Here is a 14,981-nt window from a genome sequence, read left to right as displayed (position 1 = left end):
TTATACAGGCAGAATGTAATGAGGTTCACTTGCATGGAATTTTACAGAAACTTAATAACTGTTACTTGTGAAATGTGCATTTCATAGTCTTGGAGCATTTGCATGGCATCAGGAAGTCTATAAAGCACTTCACCCCACAAGTATGATGAGATGCCAAGGGAGCAGAGCTGGAATTCAGTACTGGGTACCATGGCTGGATTGAAAAAGACATATGCAGCTCTGCAAGCCATTTCAGGGTTTTGTGAAAAGATGCTCATGAATTGTTCTTTCTGGGGAACTTTTTAAATTTTTTTTATAGATTTGCAATTATGTTGTGATAGGCTAGTGAGGGCTATAGTATTAACTTGTATTTTTTATTATTGTTGTATTTTGATTGGTTTAATGTTAAGATTGTTTCATTTGGTTATGATGTTGTATAGATATATGACATATACAAACTGCTAGCAATGATGATGCCCATTTTATGTAATAAATAAAATATCTACAGCCTATGACTGATAACGATATAGTTAAATAAATAAATAAATAAACAAAATATTCATCCTATCTCTTTATCAGTATACAGTGTTAATATATATATATATATATATATATATATATATATGTATCATATATTTGTGTGTGTGTGTGTGTGTGTGTGTGTGTGTGTGTGTGTGTGTGTGTGTGTGTGTGTGTGTGTGTGCTCGCTCATGCATTAACACACATTTACACACATGCACACAGACACACTGGGGGGTCTATACATGAGATATCTACATTCTTATAATTAAAGAATGAGTTTCTTGAAGACTGCCAAAGCTGCAAGACATAAAACAGCGTTATCTAACTTAATAGACTATAAGATGTTTCATATGTCAGAGAATTTACACAAGCTACTTCTTACTGATTTCAGTGGATACTAAGCATACAATATTTTCTTAATATGATTATTTAGTAAGTCTTTACATGGGTTCTGTAAGTTTCTCATGAATGGGCTGTATCCAAAGAGAATATCTATATTACTATTTTTCTGAGGCGATTTTAATGTGTTATATATGCAGTCATATTATTCTGAGACACTTTTAATGTGTTATGCATGCATTTATTAACTGGGATAGGCCTCAGAAAGGTTTCTGTATTGTATTTTATATTGGTAATACTTATGTTAGGATTTGTTAGTTTTATATTGCAGTTATATTTTAGACAGTTAGGTCTAATTTAGTTTAGTTATGTAGGACTGGTCTAGTCTGCAGGTGAGTGTACTTTTCAACTGGCTGTCCATGCATTTGTTTTTACACATTGATGCATTCATTTATTTATTGTATTCATTCCCAGATTATTCAGTTAATCTAGTACAGTGTACCAGGAGAGTCAGAGCCTATACTATACCTCAGTGGGTACAAGACTGTAAACTAAATATGAAAAGGGTTGCAAAGTCGCTGCAGGATGAATGCACACTTCTATTCACACAAGTTATGCATACTTTCAGACAATCTAGAGGATTGTCAATACTCTTACAGCACATTCTTATAACACGGGAGGAAACTGCATCACTTAGAAAAATCCCACACAGACAGAGGGAAGAAATGCTGGCTCTGCACAGAAGACACCCCAACAAAGAATCATACTGGGGAAGTAGTTGTTTTAACACAAAAGTGCTACCTGCTGTGCCACTATGCAAACCATTTTACTATTTATTACTTATATGCACCTTTTTATAAAATTTGTCCACAGATTCATGTCCTGCAGGTCTTTGTTCTGAAGGGCATACTATTTATTTTGGTGCCTGTAGTGCATATATATTTTTTCTTTAACTTAACTACAGCTGAAATATAGTTTAACCTAAGAGTTGTGATAGGTATAGTGACACATACAACATGTAGATAAATGGTTGGGATGATGCACATACAATATGCAGAAAATATATGGATAATGTGGCAAGTTTATATATATATATATATATATATATATATATATATATATATATATATGTATATATATATCTTTCTCTACCTCCTCTAACCTCTGCTCATAGTCACCTAAAGCTATCTCACTTTCTATAAGTGCAACAAGAGAATGTAGTGGAATCTAAAATATCCAAAAGCAAATTTCAGCAAAAAAAAGATGCCCAATGCTGAGAGTAAGAACACTTTAATTCCAAAAAACAGATAAAAACAAATGAAAACAGGTAAGCACATTCACAATTGCTCGCTTCTTCAGACAATAACAAACAGTATGAAAAAACAGGCCTTTACATACAAAAAGCTTCCAATTAACTAAAAACAATTAAAATTGTTAGGTGTTAACACTTATCAATGTACTAAGCCTCTCTTCTTTAGGAAAGGCTTTAAAGCAACAGCACTTTTCAAACCAGGTGGCACATATGCTTTAAAGTTGACAATCCATTTTAACTCAGCAAGTTCAGTCTCATTGCTCAAATCCCCTTCCCTTAAACTTTCATTTAATTTCTGTAGTACCAAGAACTTAAAGCTGTGACTCATACCAGCTTCAGATACATGTTTCGCTAATGCATTTGTTAGTTTATTATTTTGTATATCACTCTGATGCTGCAGATTCCTGTCCTTAACCATACGACTTGTCTTCTCTATATAATATGAATCACATACATTACACTTAGCCATATAAACCAGATTTTTCATACAACAGTCTGCATAAAAGGACAGATGCATAGGTTCCATGCTTAGTGGATGCATAATCAGGTGTGTAGACCATATATAACTGCATGCCTTACAGGACCGGCATGCATGAGTGCCCTTACGCTGGGAGGTGAGGTGCCTATATGGTTCAGTGTGGTTATAACAGAGTCACTGTTTTAAGTTCTTGGTATTTTTAAAGCAAAACTTAGGATCTGGTTCTATATGTTCACTACCAGGGGGATCAGTCAGCAGGATGGACCAATTTTTCTTTATAGCTTCACACACTTTATTAACCTCTGCTGAAAAGGTCAAGCAGACCCTATTTACATCCTTAGTGCTGTTAGCCTCTGTGTCCCTCACTATACTTGAGGAGCGGTCAGAGAAGTAGGGTTTTACTTTAACACCAGCCGATGTATTCAGTTCTCTAATTTCCTTATCTATCTCACTGCCCTTATAGCCCCTCTTCAATAGATCTGCCTTTAGCACCCTTAAAGCTTGCTCTAAAGAGTCAGCATTAGCATGCAATCTCATGCACCTAAGAACTTGATTTTTAACCACGTTCTTAGTAACGTGGGATGGATGCATACTAGAGTGATGTAAGATGTTATTTTCCTGCATGGCTTCCTGTACATTTTAATGGACATGTTACCTAACATATCTTTGCTCACAGTAATGTCTAAAAAATCAATAATGTCAGCACAGTAATGCAGAGAAAAAGACAAATAATTAGTTGAAGTCTCTAACGTGTCCACAAAGGCTTGAACCTCATCCATAGTACCGTCCCAGACAAAAAAGATGTCATCCACAAATCGCTTATAAAACATTACATGTGTTTTATATAGATCTTTGCTGAAGACACATTCTAGCTTCCAAATGGCTAAAACTAAGTTTGCATACGTGTTGGCAGACACTGTGCCCATTGCTACCCCTACAACTTGTAGAAAGTATTCTGACTCAAAGAGAAACAAATTATTCTCTAAGATCTGGTCTATTGCACTTTATAAGCACTTACACGAGTACATGGATCATGCAATCCCTAACAGAACCAAGACACTATCCTCCAAAAAAAGGAAGCCAATCTGGTGGTCCCCTGCTATAAACAAACTCTACAACAGAAGAAAGAAACTGTTGCAAAAAAGAGTAAAATCCCATGATTAGAGGAACTCCGTGGTCAGCCTCAGTAAGAAGCTGAGATCCCTCATAAAATCCTCCAATGCTAGTTACGAAAACAAAATCTCCACTGATCCTAAAGACAACCACAAAGCATTCCATAGCTATGTCAAGAATCTCAATGGCAACACTCAGATCTGCTCTGAGTTACAGCACAATGGCACTAAATATACAGAACCAACTGATATTGCCAACATCCTGGTAGATAGGTTCAGTGCTAACTTTACCCTCTCTCATCCCCTAAAGGGCCCATCTCTATACTGGAAGAATGCAACATACCTGTAATCACAGCTGCACAGGTAAAAACACACTCTCCAAAGCCAAGAACACAGCATCCATGGGACCTGACAACATCCCAGGCTGCGTTCTACATGAACTACAGAACGAACTGGCACCCCACCTAAGTACCAAGTTCAATCATAGCCTCACCTCAGGCTTTGTGCCCACTGAATGGCGCACAGCAACAGTTATCCCACTCCACAAAGGGGGAGCCACCACAGACCCTGGGAACTACTGCCCCATTAGTCTGATGAGCCTGGTCTGCAAGGCTATGGTGCATATCATCATCGAACTTATAAACAATGACATTGGTAATCTCCAAACTCTGGACCCTACCCAGTTCGGGTTTGTAAAAGGCAGATCATGTCTCCTAAACCTGATAGACTTCTTTGAAGCGGTCACCAAAGCTGTAGATGAGGGTAAGGTGGTACATACAGCCTATCTAGATCTTGCCAAGGCTTTCGACACCATCCCCCACTCTGGAATTATAGACAAACTCACTAAACTAGGTATAAATCCCTATGTCACAAGTTGGGTTGCCAACTAGCTCACTGACAGAACCCACACTGTGAAAGTAGCAGACTCTAAATCCAACTTCAGACCAGTGAAAAGTGGAGTACCACAGGGTTCAGTCCTAGGTCCTCTACTGTTTGGTATCTACTTTTCTGGAGTACAGGGTACCACAGAAGGTCTTTGGCTAACTAAGTTCACAGATGACTGCAAACTAGGAGCCATAATCAAATCTCCTAACGACGTGGACATCCTACAAAAGGGCCTCACTGAGACAGATGCCTGGTGTCAAAGCCATGGCCTCAAGCTCATTGCCAAAAAGTGCATTGTCATCCCTTTTGGTAAAAACTCTGTACCCATGAACTACCACATAGGTGGTAGTCCACTTAACACCGAATGTGTGATAAGAGACCTTGGGACACAGGTGGACAGTAGTCTCTCCTTTGATAATCACATCGCCACAGTAGTCAGGAAATCCTTCTACGTGGCACACCTCATCACAAAAGGTTTCTCATCCAGAAAAAAAGAGGTCATTGTTCCCCTCTACTCATCACTCATTAGACCCATTATAGAGTACAACGCCCCTTTTTGTATGTACCTCACAAGACATCTACAACAACTGGAAAGGCCACAGAAATATCTCACAAAGAGGATTACCAGCCTCAAACAGATGCCCTACGCAGACCGTCTCAAAAAACTCCAGCTTTACTCTGTCGCATATCACCTACTCAGAGGCGATCTCTGCCTAACATACAAAGCTATGTCAAACCCAGAGCTGTTGGACATGCTCCACATAAAGAAATCCCAATCCTTCCGAGCTACATGCTCTAGGGACCTAAACCTTGTCACCACAATAAACAGAACATGCTGGAGGGATAGATTCCTATCTCAGAGACTTCCCATACTCTGGAACAAACTACCTATCTATATCAAACAAAGCTCCTCATTAGCACTCTTCAAGAAAAATCTTGATGATTGGATGGGAGATAGGAAATTCACCCCGGGGTTCACTTCTTTGGCTCTGCTTGACAGGGGCACAGGAAAATAATTTTCTTTGGTGGAAAAAGCCAGGGTACCGTTTGACTAGGCTTATATAAGCCCTAGGGCCAATATCCTAGCACCTACAAACAAACAAACAAAGAAAATATAGTCACAAGCATCTGACAGCACTGCATTATGAGAGGACAGCAAAAGTAAAGAGCACCGCTAAAAGATCCCCCACTAATATACATGCACACACACACACACAAACACACACAAAGACATAGTCATCATTAGCATTTGGTAGGACTGTAGTATGAGACGACAGCAAAAATACTGAGTAGCTGTAGAATATCCACCCCAACACACACACACACACACACACACACACACACACACACACACACACACACACACACACACACACATATATATAAACACACAGACACACACACACACACACACACACACACACACACACACACACACACACACACACACCATCTATAATATAAGGGATTTGAGATGTAGGTATCAAAAAATTTACCTTGAGAGTAAAGTGATGTTCAAGAGGTAAATCTTGACATCCTTATTGAGAACAAATAATGTTAGTTACAGCTAGACAGACCCGATTATAATTCCTTGTAGAACTGATTTACATCTAATTACTGTGATAAAAGTGAAGAAGTGTGAAGTGTTTAACCACTTTAAAATCTATTGAAAACATAGCACTGCCACAAAGAGAGTGGCTGGAATCTGCCTATCTTTAATGAACAACATCTTTGAAAGCTGTTAAACACCTTAATCTGCCTTCTTTGTTTAGCAATTCAGGTGTTTAAAAGCTTTTATAAGCTGTTTCCATTTTCTGGTAAGATTCCGTGCTGGCATAAGAGTCTAATCTGTAGCAAGACTATAGCATGAAGTTCTTGAAGTTGTGCATAACATTAGTTCACCAATCATAACTTGCATATTATGTGTTTGAGACGTGGAGGGCAAGACATTCATTTCAAGGGAGAATCTCAAGAGGTGAATCTTGTCAATCATGTCAGAACACATAACTGTTACGATCAGAGACCTGATCTTAATTCTTTGTAGTACATGGACCTTTTTATGCTGATTGTACAAGTTACAGGAAAAAAAAACACAAGTGTTTAGCCCACTTTCAAAGTCAGAAAGACAGTGTAAACAGCTTACACTCAGCTTGCCATGTATCTAAACTGCTCAAATTTTCACAGAAAATCCCAATTTTTTGCCTCATGTGTTTGGTCTCTTTCTCATAAAATATTTGTTTTTCAGATAAATCTCTGAGGATTGACAACACTAAATAATGACATGCATTTTAGTTTCAGACTTTGTAATCTTCAGAAAATGCAGATAAACATATATCCTGTTATTCTATCTACTTTCTAACGTTACAACAGGAAGTCAGGGACATGGTATATGTACAGAAACAAATGTTTTTATTCTTCCACTATATTTACTCATCTGTACAGGCAGACTCGACTGCCTAGTGTAAGACCCTTGATTAACCACTTTAGCAGGGGCTGCTTAACATTTGTTAAGGTCGGGTCTCGTGCTATAATAGTGCTTAATTGATTTGTCTTTTTCCAAATATTGGAGCATAATCACCATAGTACATGCACTACAAGAATTGCTATACAGCTGCTTGACATGAGGGATTTGAAAAACAAACTTGTCTTCTTCCAGTTTTAGAGCATAATTACTAAGCTGCAAAGGCTATGTACACACACACACACACACACACACACACACACACACACACACACACACACACACACACACACACACACACACACACACACACACACACACACACACACACACACACACGCACACACACAATATCTATGGGACAGCTCAATATGGCCGAATCCCCTTTTGGTCAACATTGGATGACTTGACAAAATTTAGTCAGTTACACAGATGGTCTACATGTGTGTGAGACTGCACAATTCTCAAGGATGGGAAATATGCTCTTTCCCTGACATTGTGCAATCTCAGGATTAGTTTGAGGCTATTTTAAAAATGTTGTTTTCTTTTGCATGCACTAAGATTTTTGCTGTGGGAATGCATAGTAGCTTGTCAATGTTTGCAAACTCAACCTTTTGTGGTCGATCTTGAGAACATCGATATTTGGGTCATTCATTATTTTTCAGTAGGCTAGTCTATCTATTGATCTCTCTCTCTCTCTCCATATATATATATATATATATATATATATATATATATATATATATATATATATATATATATATATATATATATATATATATATACATACATATATACACATATATGGTTTGCTATCAAAATGTGGAAAATCAAAATTATTTTCCACCATTTCATTGAACTAATTTACCAAAATTGATAATAACAAATTACCAATATTTTGGAAATGGTAAAATGGAATCGACATTTGAACTCCGGAAGTTCCATTGAAGAAAGCCCATGTTACAGGTAACATTTTTGAAGGGGGCAAGTTCCCCTGCACCCCCCCACATCCCCTGCACATTATATATTCCAACTCCGAGATCACAGTACAGTGAGAAAAGGGTAATTTCCCAAGCACCACTGTAGTGCGATTTGTTATCAGAACGTCGATTTCTCATTAGTGAATGTACACAAACATTCGTTAAAGTGAAGTCAAACATATACCTATCTATCAATCTATTTATGTATATGTGCACGCATGCACATACACACACACACACACACACACACACACACACACACACACACACACACACACACACACACACATGCTGTTGAAGCATTGGTGGTCGAGCGGCTTTAGATTGTAAATTTAATGTCATGGTGACTTTCACCACAATGTGTTGTATTGTACATGCTGGCAGAGCACATTCTGTGGAGGGTTGTTCTTTTCTCCACTCTGGGGTTGATATATAATTTTGGAGGTGTTTCTTTTAATAGGGGTACTATACACTCCTGCAAACCACACCTCCTATACTACCTATCCTAAATAAGCAAATTTATGTAAAGGAAATAGCTACTTACTTAGCAAAATGTACTTTTTGCTATTATTTAAAATAAATGGGTCTTAGAGTTCATGCATTTATTTACTGGAGTATTGCAAACACAGTATACATAGGTTCATAGGTTCATAGGTGTGTACTAGGCTAATGGCCCTGGAGCCTTTACAAGCCTAGCCCATAAGATTACCCTGGCATTGTGCCACCAGATCTTAGATTGTGGTATAAATCTTTATTTGAGTAACATGACACAGTGCTTTATTACAGTTCAGATTATACATTCAGTAGTATTGCATATCCTGTAGATCAATATTGGTCTGACAAACTTTATCAGTACACTCAGAACACGCTATACCTACTGGCAGTAAACAATGTACTCCTTATTTATTGCATTATATACTGCAAGATAGATATGTACTCACCACACTCTGGGAGCAGCCTTGCCAGTCTGTCTGCATGGGCCTCCACATTGCTAGCTTTCACCTCTGCAGCTGTAAGAGAAGAAAACAACCATTATCATGGTCATGGGTTCAACACTTGGGACTGCTGTTTTTCCACAACTTTTGGCCCCAGCACTTGGACCGAAGCTCCAAAGGTGGTGGTGTTTCCATATTCATAAAGGATGCACATACCTACAGACTGGTAGCCCAACATAACGCATCTGAGATACTTCAGGTGCAGCTAACATTTGGCAATACAGCGATTCAGGTCGTAACCTGCTATAGGCCTTCAACCATGTCCCAAGACTCACACTCCATGTTCTTAAGCACCCTGGAGAATATTAGGGTCCAACCTAACACTCTCATACTGGGAGACTTCAACTACCCCTCCATTAACTGAGAAAACTATACATGTACCAATACATCTGCCCAACAGTTTCTGGAATTCATTAATTCCAATGCCCTGGACCAGCTCATTCCTACCCCCACTAGAGGTGGCAACATCCTTGACCTGGTCATTACTAACATGGGCGACCATTGCTCTACACCAATAGTCAACTTCTTCCTGGTTAGATCGAACCATAAACTAATCACCTTGAAAATCCACATCCCTCCCACCCACCCCCACCCACACATAGGTAACCACCATGAAAAGCTTCTCCAAAACTAACTTTGGGCTCCTAAAAACAGAAGTGGCTAACTTCACGGCACCCATGCAAATGCAGAATAGTTGCATGACCACCGAATCATACACCAATGCACTGTACGAACATGTACACAAATGCATGGATCTCACCATACAAAATAGAACCAAGACGCTCTCCTTAAAAAAAAGGAAGCCACTCTGGTGGTCCCCTACCACAAACAAACTCTACAACAGAAGGAGGAAACTGATGTGGAATAAGGTGAAGTCCCAATATGGAAAAAACTCCCTTATCAGCCTCAACAAAAGGTTGAGATCCCTCATCAAATCCTCTAAAGCTAGCTATGAAAACAGAATTGCAGCAAATAGTAAAGACGACCACAATGCCTTCTATAGTTATGTAAAGAATCTCCACGGCAATATCCAGATATGCTCTGAGCTACTGTGCAATGGTACCTCCTATACCGAGCCAACAGATATTGCCAATATACTGGCCAACAGATTCAGTGCTAACTTTACCCCTCTCCCCCCACACTCAAAAGGACCAATCACAATACAAGTAGATTGCCAGGCACCCAGTATTACTGCTGCACAGGTTAAAACAGCACTGTCCAAGGACAAGAATACAGTTTCTGTGGGACCTGACAATATCCCTGGCTGTGTTCTACATGAACTACAGAGTGAACTGGCACCTCACCTGTGTGCCTTGTTCAGTCACAGCTTCACCTCAGGCATTGTCCCTACCAAATGGCACACTGCTACAGTCATCCCTCACCACAAAGGAGGAGTGACTACAGACACCGGGAACTATCGCCCCATTAGCCTGACAAGTCTAATATGCAAGGCTATGGAACACATCATCATGGACCTAATAAGCAAAGCTGGAACTCTAACCACTATGCTAAGTCACCATTAACGATTTCAGCTATACATTTTTATTTAACTCTTACAAGATGTTTAAGCAAAGTGCCGCAATGTGCATACATGCCCAGCTAAACTTAAAATTCACTTATAATGGAAATAAAATTGAATACAACCACTTTAATTAGATATATTACTACTAATAATAATAAATATTTGGTAATGCTCAACCTGTCATTCTATCAACTTTCTAAGTCTGTCTGAGCAATATTTTAGTAATTTCCCCTATTTTGGAACATTTGTCCTACGGGTTTAGCTAACTGGTTGTTTTTTTTCAGTTGCCAAAGGGCTTAAATATCATGTAACTTATTTTTTTAACAAAAGTTAACAAATTTTGAACTGCAACGTACAACTGAAATAAAGTACTTAGTTTTTGGTTACTTTTAAAAGATCTACCTAGAATTAAAATCACTTATTAAATTCATGACTGAACTTAAAGTATGGATATTCAATAGAACAAGGGTGGCCACTGTGGTGCAGCGGTTAGCATTGTCACCTCACAGCAAGAGGTTCTCCGGTTTGATTCTTGGCTGGGGTGCCTTCTGTGTGGAGTCTGTATGCCCTCCCTGTGATCGCGTGGGTTTCATCCGGGTGCTCCAGTTTCCTCCCACATCCCATAGACATGCAGTAGGTGGATTGGACACTCTAAATTGGCCCTAGGTGTGAGTGTGTGCCTTCTGTGGAAGGTTGGGGGCCGGGCTGGCAACTCAACACTGTAAAACTCCACTGCTAATCATGAGCAGACAGATGATCCGCTGTGGTGACCCTTAACCAGGAAAAAGCTGAAAGAAGAAGAAGATTGCAGAGCAAACACAGTGCTCTGCAATAAGTACTTGCTAGCAACAAAACATTCAGCAATGTAGTATGAACTGTTACACTACTCCAATTACTAAAACTCTTTCAGAACAGCATTTATTGAAACAGGCACTTTTTACATTATATTTACTTTTTAAAAAGAAAATTTTAATTCATTTAACACATTTAGAATATATACACAGAAAAGAAGAAATTCAGCATCACATACTGTTATACAATGTTTCAAATACATTGAATTATCATGGTAATCTTGTACAATTAATACAGTAAGAGCCTTGGTATTTCATTAGCAACCTTTAAAGGCTATCCAAACCACTAAAACATTATATTTACTTAATAGCAGAAGGAGATGATTAGGACCTCCTCTTTATCCAAGCATTTCCTTCGCTTTTTTTTCACCCTGTCCTTGGCCTCTTGAAATATTTGGGGATTCTTTCCCTAAAATCTATTACAGCTGTACATTTCATAGGTCCATACAGTCCACACCAAGAAAAAAAAAGGACAGTTGCTACTTCCTAAAACATGTAGTCTGTTTCTTCTTTTTCTTATAATTTTACAATTCAAAGCTTGTACATGCAATAACTAATGTATCCAAAGGTGTCCGGCACAATGAAGGTTATCCCAACTTCCAGAAATGCAGGCAAATCACTCCAAAATGTAATAAATCCTTTTATTACATAAAAGTAAAACACATCCCAAAACGAAATCGTTGTAATCCTACAGACTTGAACGAACAACCAACGTGTGATGGGCATACTGTGAATAGGAGCGATAATGGCAGAAAAACCGGTAGAACATTTTCCAATAATTTATCCAAGTTTGGCGACCACCAGGGCAAGGACCAGTGCTACGAGGAAGCTTACAAAGACATTGATTTTGGTGCTTGGTTGAACAAATCCTTTCAAGGCAGCGCGGGGGAAAGAGATCCACCCAGAGTCAGGGAACATACTAACGGCTATACTTACAAGGACAAATGCAAGTTGTTTAAAAAATTACTATCTAAGTATAAATCCTTATCGATCGAGAACTGGTATTTTGAAAAATGTATTAAGGACAATATAGTCCCGAAAGGCCTTAGGTTAAATAAGTTCCCCAATAACATTAATGGGGATGAGATTTTTTTCAAAGAAATTTGTGGTATTTTGAATAATTGTGGCCTATCCATTCTCAAGGCTATGATGGAGCATAATATTAAAATTATGCAAGAAACTAAAAATGAAATTGATAAGCTTCAGAGTGATATTAGTTGTGATTTATTATTTACCATAGATGAATATAAGCATATTTACTACAGAGTTCTTCATGACACAGATATATATATATCAATTTAAACATTAAAATGAAGCTTAAGAAACTGGATAGGGACCTGAATGAATACAATGCAGGGACAGCTTATACACATGGTGAAAAAATTAATGTGCAGAGACGTAATCAATGGTATTCCAATTATCAGAAACAACCAGTGGATAGAAGGCCACAACGTGGCCGTACATTTTACAAGGGGGTATATGAACAACATCAGCAAGGTGGATATAATAACTACGCTAGCAGATATAATGAGAATAGGGGAAACAATTACTTGGATGAAGAATTTCCCATATTAGATAGAAATGGCATTACAGACAGAACAAATATCCCTGAGACAGTCGATGAAGTGAGAAGATCTGAGAGACTGAGGAATAGGAATCAACAGTCTTATGTGCAAGCTACCACAGGGAACTATGTTAATGAAGGGAGGAAAGGGGGAGATCAGGTTTTTTAACTAATATAGACTATGACATGGTGCACAGTGAATCTACCCTTTCAGACTACATGGAGGCTGGAAAACTAATTATACACACACACACAATAAGTTTAATATATTTAATTACACAGATATAGAGATTAATGCATGTCATTTTGATTTATTCACAAAAGGATTTTCTTTTGTTCCTGCTAAACAGCCCAGTGTAGAGAAACTTATTTTAGATGTTAAATTATTTACAAGAAAATTGAACCTTAGGCATATACATCAAGAATCTATAAATTTTAATAATAATAACAATAATAGTAAGTTTATCAGACATAGTACTTGGAACCCACCCTTGCAATATGAAATTTTAAATTTTGAACGATGTGTTATTAATAGAATTAGGAAGGAGCACAAAGCTAATTTACAAAGGAAACGCAATATGAGTAGGGCAGAAGAAAAATTATTACAAGATATGAGCAACAATAGGGGGCTAAGGGTGATGAAACCAGATAAGGGAGGGGGTGTGGTTCTGATGGAGACTTGGGAATATATCAGAAAAATGAAAGAAATATTAGATAAGGATGAAAATTATTGTCTTGTTACCAAAAATGAAATCAATATATTTTACAAGAAAATTGATCTCATCTTGGAGGATAATTTGTTAACAGGACTTATAGACTTAGCTTTATACAATTATTTAAAAGTTCCAAAACCTGTCATCCTTGGTATCTTTGGAATACCAAAAGTGCACAAATCTACACTTGACCCCCCTCTAAGATCAATTGTTGCTTCACAAGGCTCAAAAACCCAGCCCATGGCTATATATGTGGATGCTATGACAAAGCAATTATATTCCAGGTGGAAACATATTTTAAGGGATTCTTGGGATTTTTTAAACAAAATAGGGAAATGTGTTTTTATGGAAAATGTGTTTTTTATTACTATTGATGTTAAGGAATTATTTACAGTCATTCCCCAGAAAATTGGTATGGAGTGGTTTGAAAAGGTTTTAGTGGAAATGGATTGGCTTACACCAGCAGATTTTAGGAATGTATTATTAAACATGGAATTGGTACTAAAATATAATTTTATATATTTTGAGGGGGATTATTACCATCAGAAAGAAGGAGTGGCTATGGGATCAGCCTGCGCCCCTATATATGTGAATACCATTATGTTATATTGGGAAAGGGAATTTGTTTTTAATTCTGAACATAATCAATACATAGTTGAATACTTCAGGTTTTTGGATGACATTTTTATCCTATGGAAAGGAACAAGGGAGGATATTGAAATATTTATAAGGTACATCAATTATACTACTTCCTTTTTGAAATTTACCCATCAGATTGACACTGATGATACACACTTTTTGGATGTAAAACTCACCAAAGACAGAGTAAACAAATGTTACAAGTCCAATATATACAGGAAGGAGCACTTCTCGAATACCTATTTGCACTATCACAGTGACCATTCAAACCAACTTAAGAAAAATACAGTTAAGGGCCAGATGATTAGGATGGCCAGGATGATTTCAGATGATACAGAGTTTATGAATGAAATTACTTTTCTAGAGGGCCTATTTAAGGAAAGGGGGTATCCGATGGAACTTATTACCTCGGTTAAAGAATATGTTGTATCAGGGAGAGGTACTAAATACATACCACTTTTAAATTATGGTTATCAGGAATCAGAGGTACCTGAACCTGAAGAAAATAATAGTGATAGTAACAACATTGACATTGATAAGAGAAAGGAAGCAAATTTCACACCTTACCTAACCACGACATATTTTTACGGTACAGGTTGGTTCAAGAAGGGCATACATGAAATATGAGA

This window comes from Protopterus annectens, chromosome 8.part0, assembly GCF_019279795.1.
Source record: "Protopterus annectens isolate FY-2018-M chromosome 8.part0, PAN1.0, whole genome shotgun sequence".
In the NCBI taxonomy this organism is placed as follows: domain Eukaryota; kingdom Metazoa; phylum Chordata; order Ceratodontiformes; family Protopteridae; genus Protopterus; species Protopterus annectens.
This window is presented reverse-complemented; position numbering follows the sequence as displayed.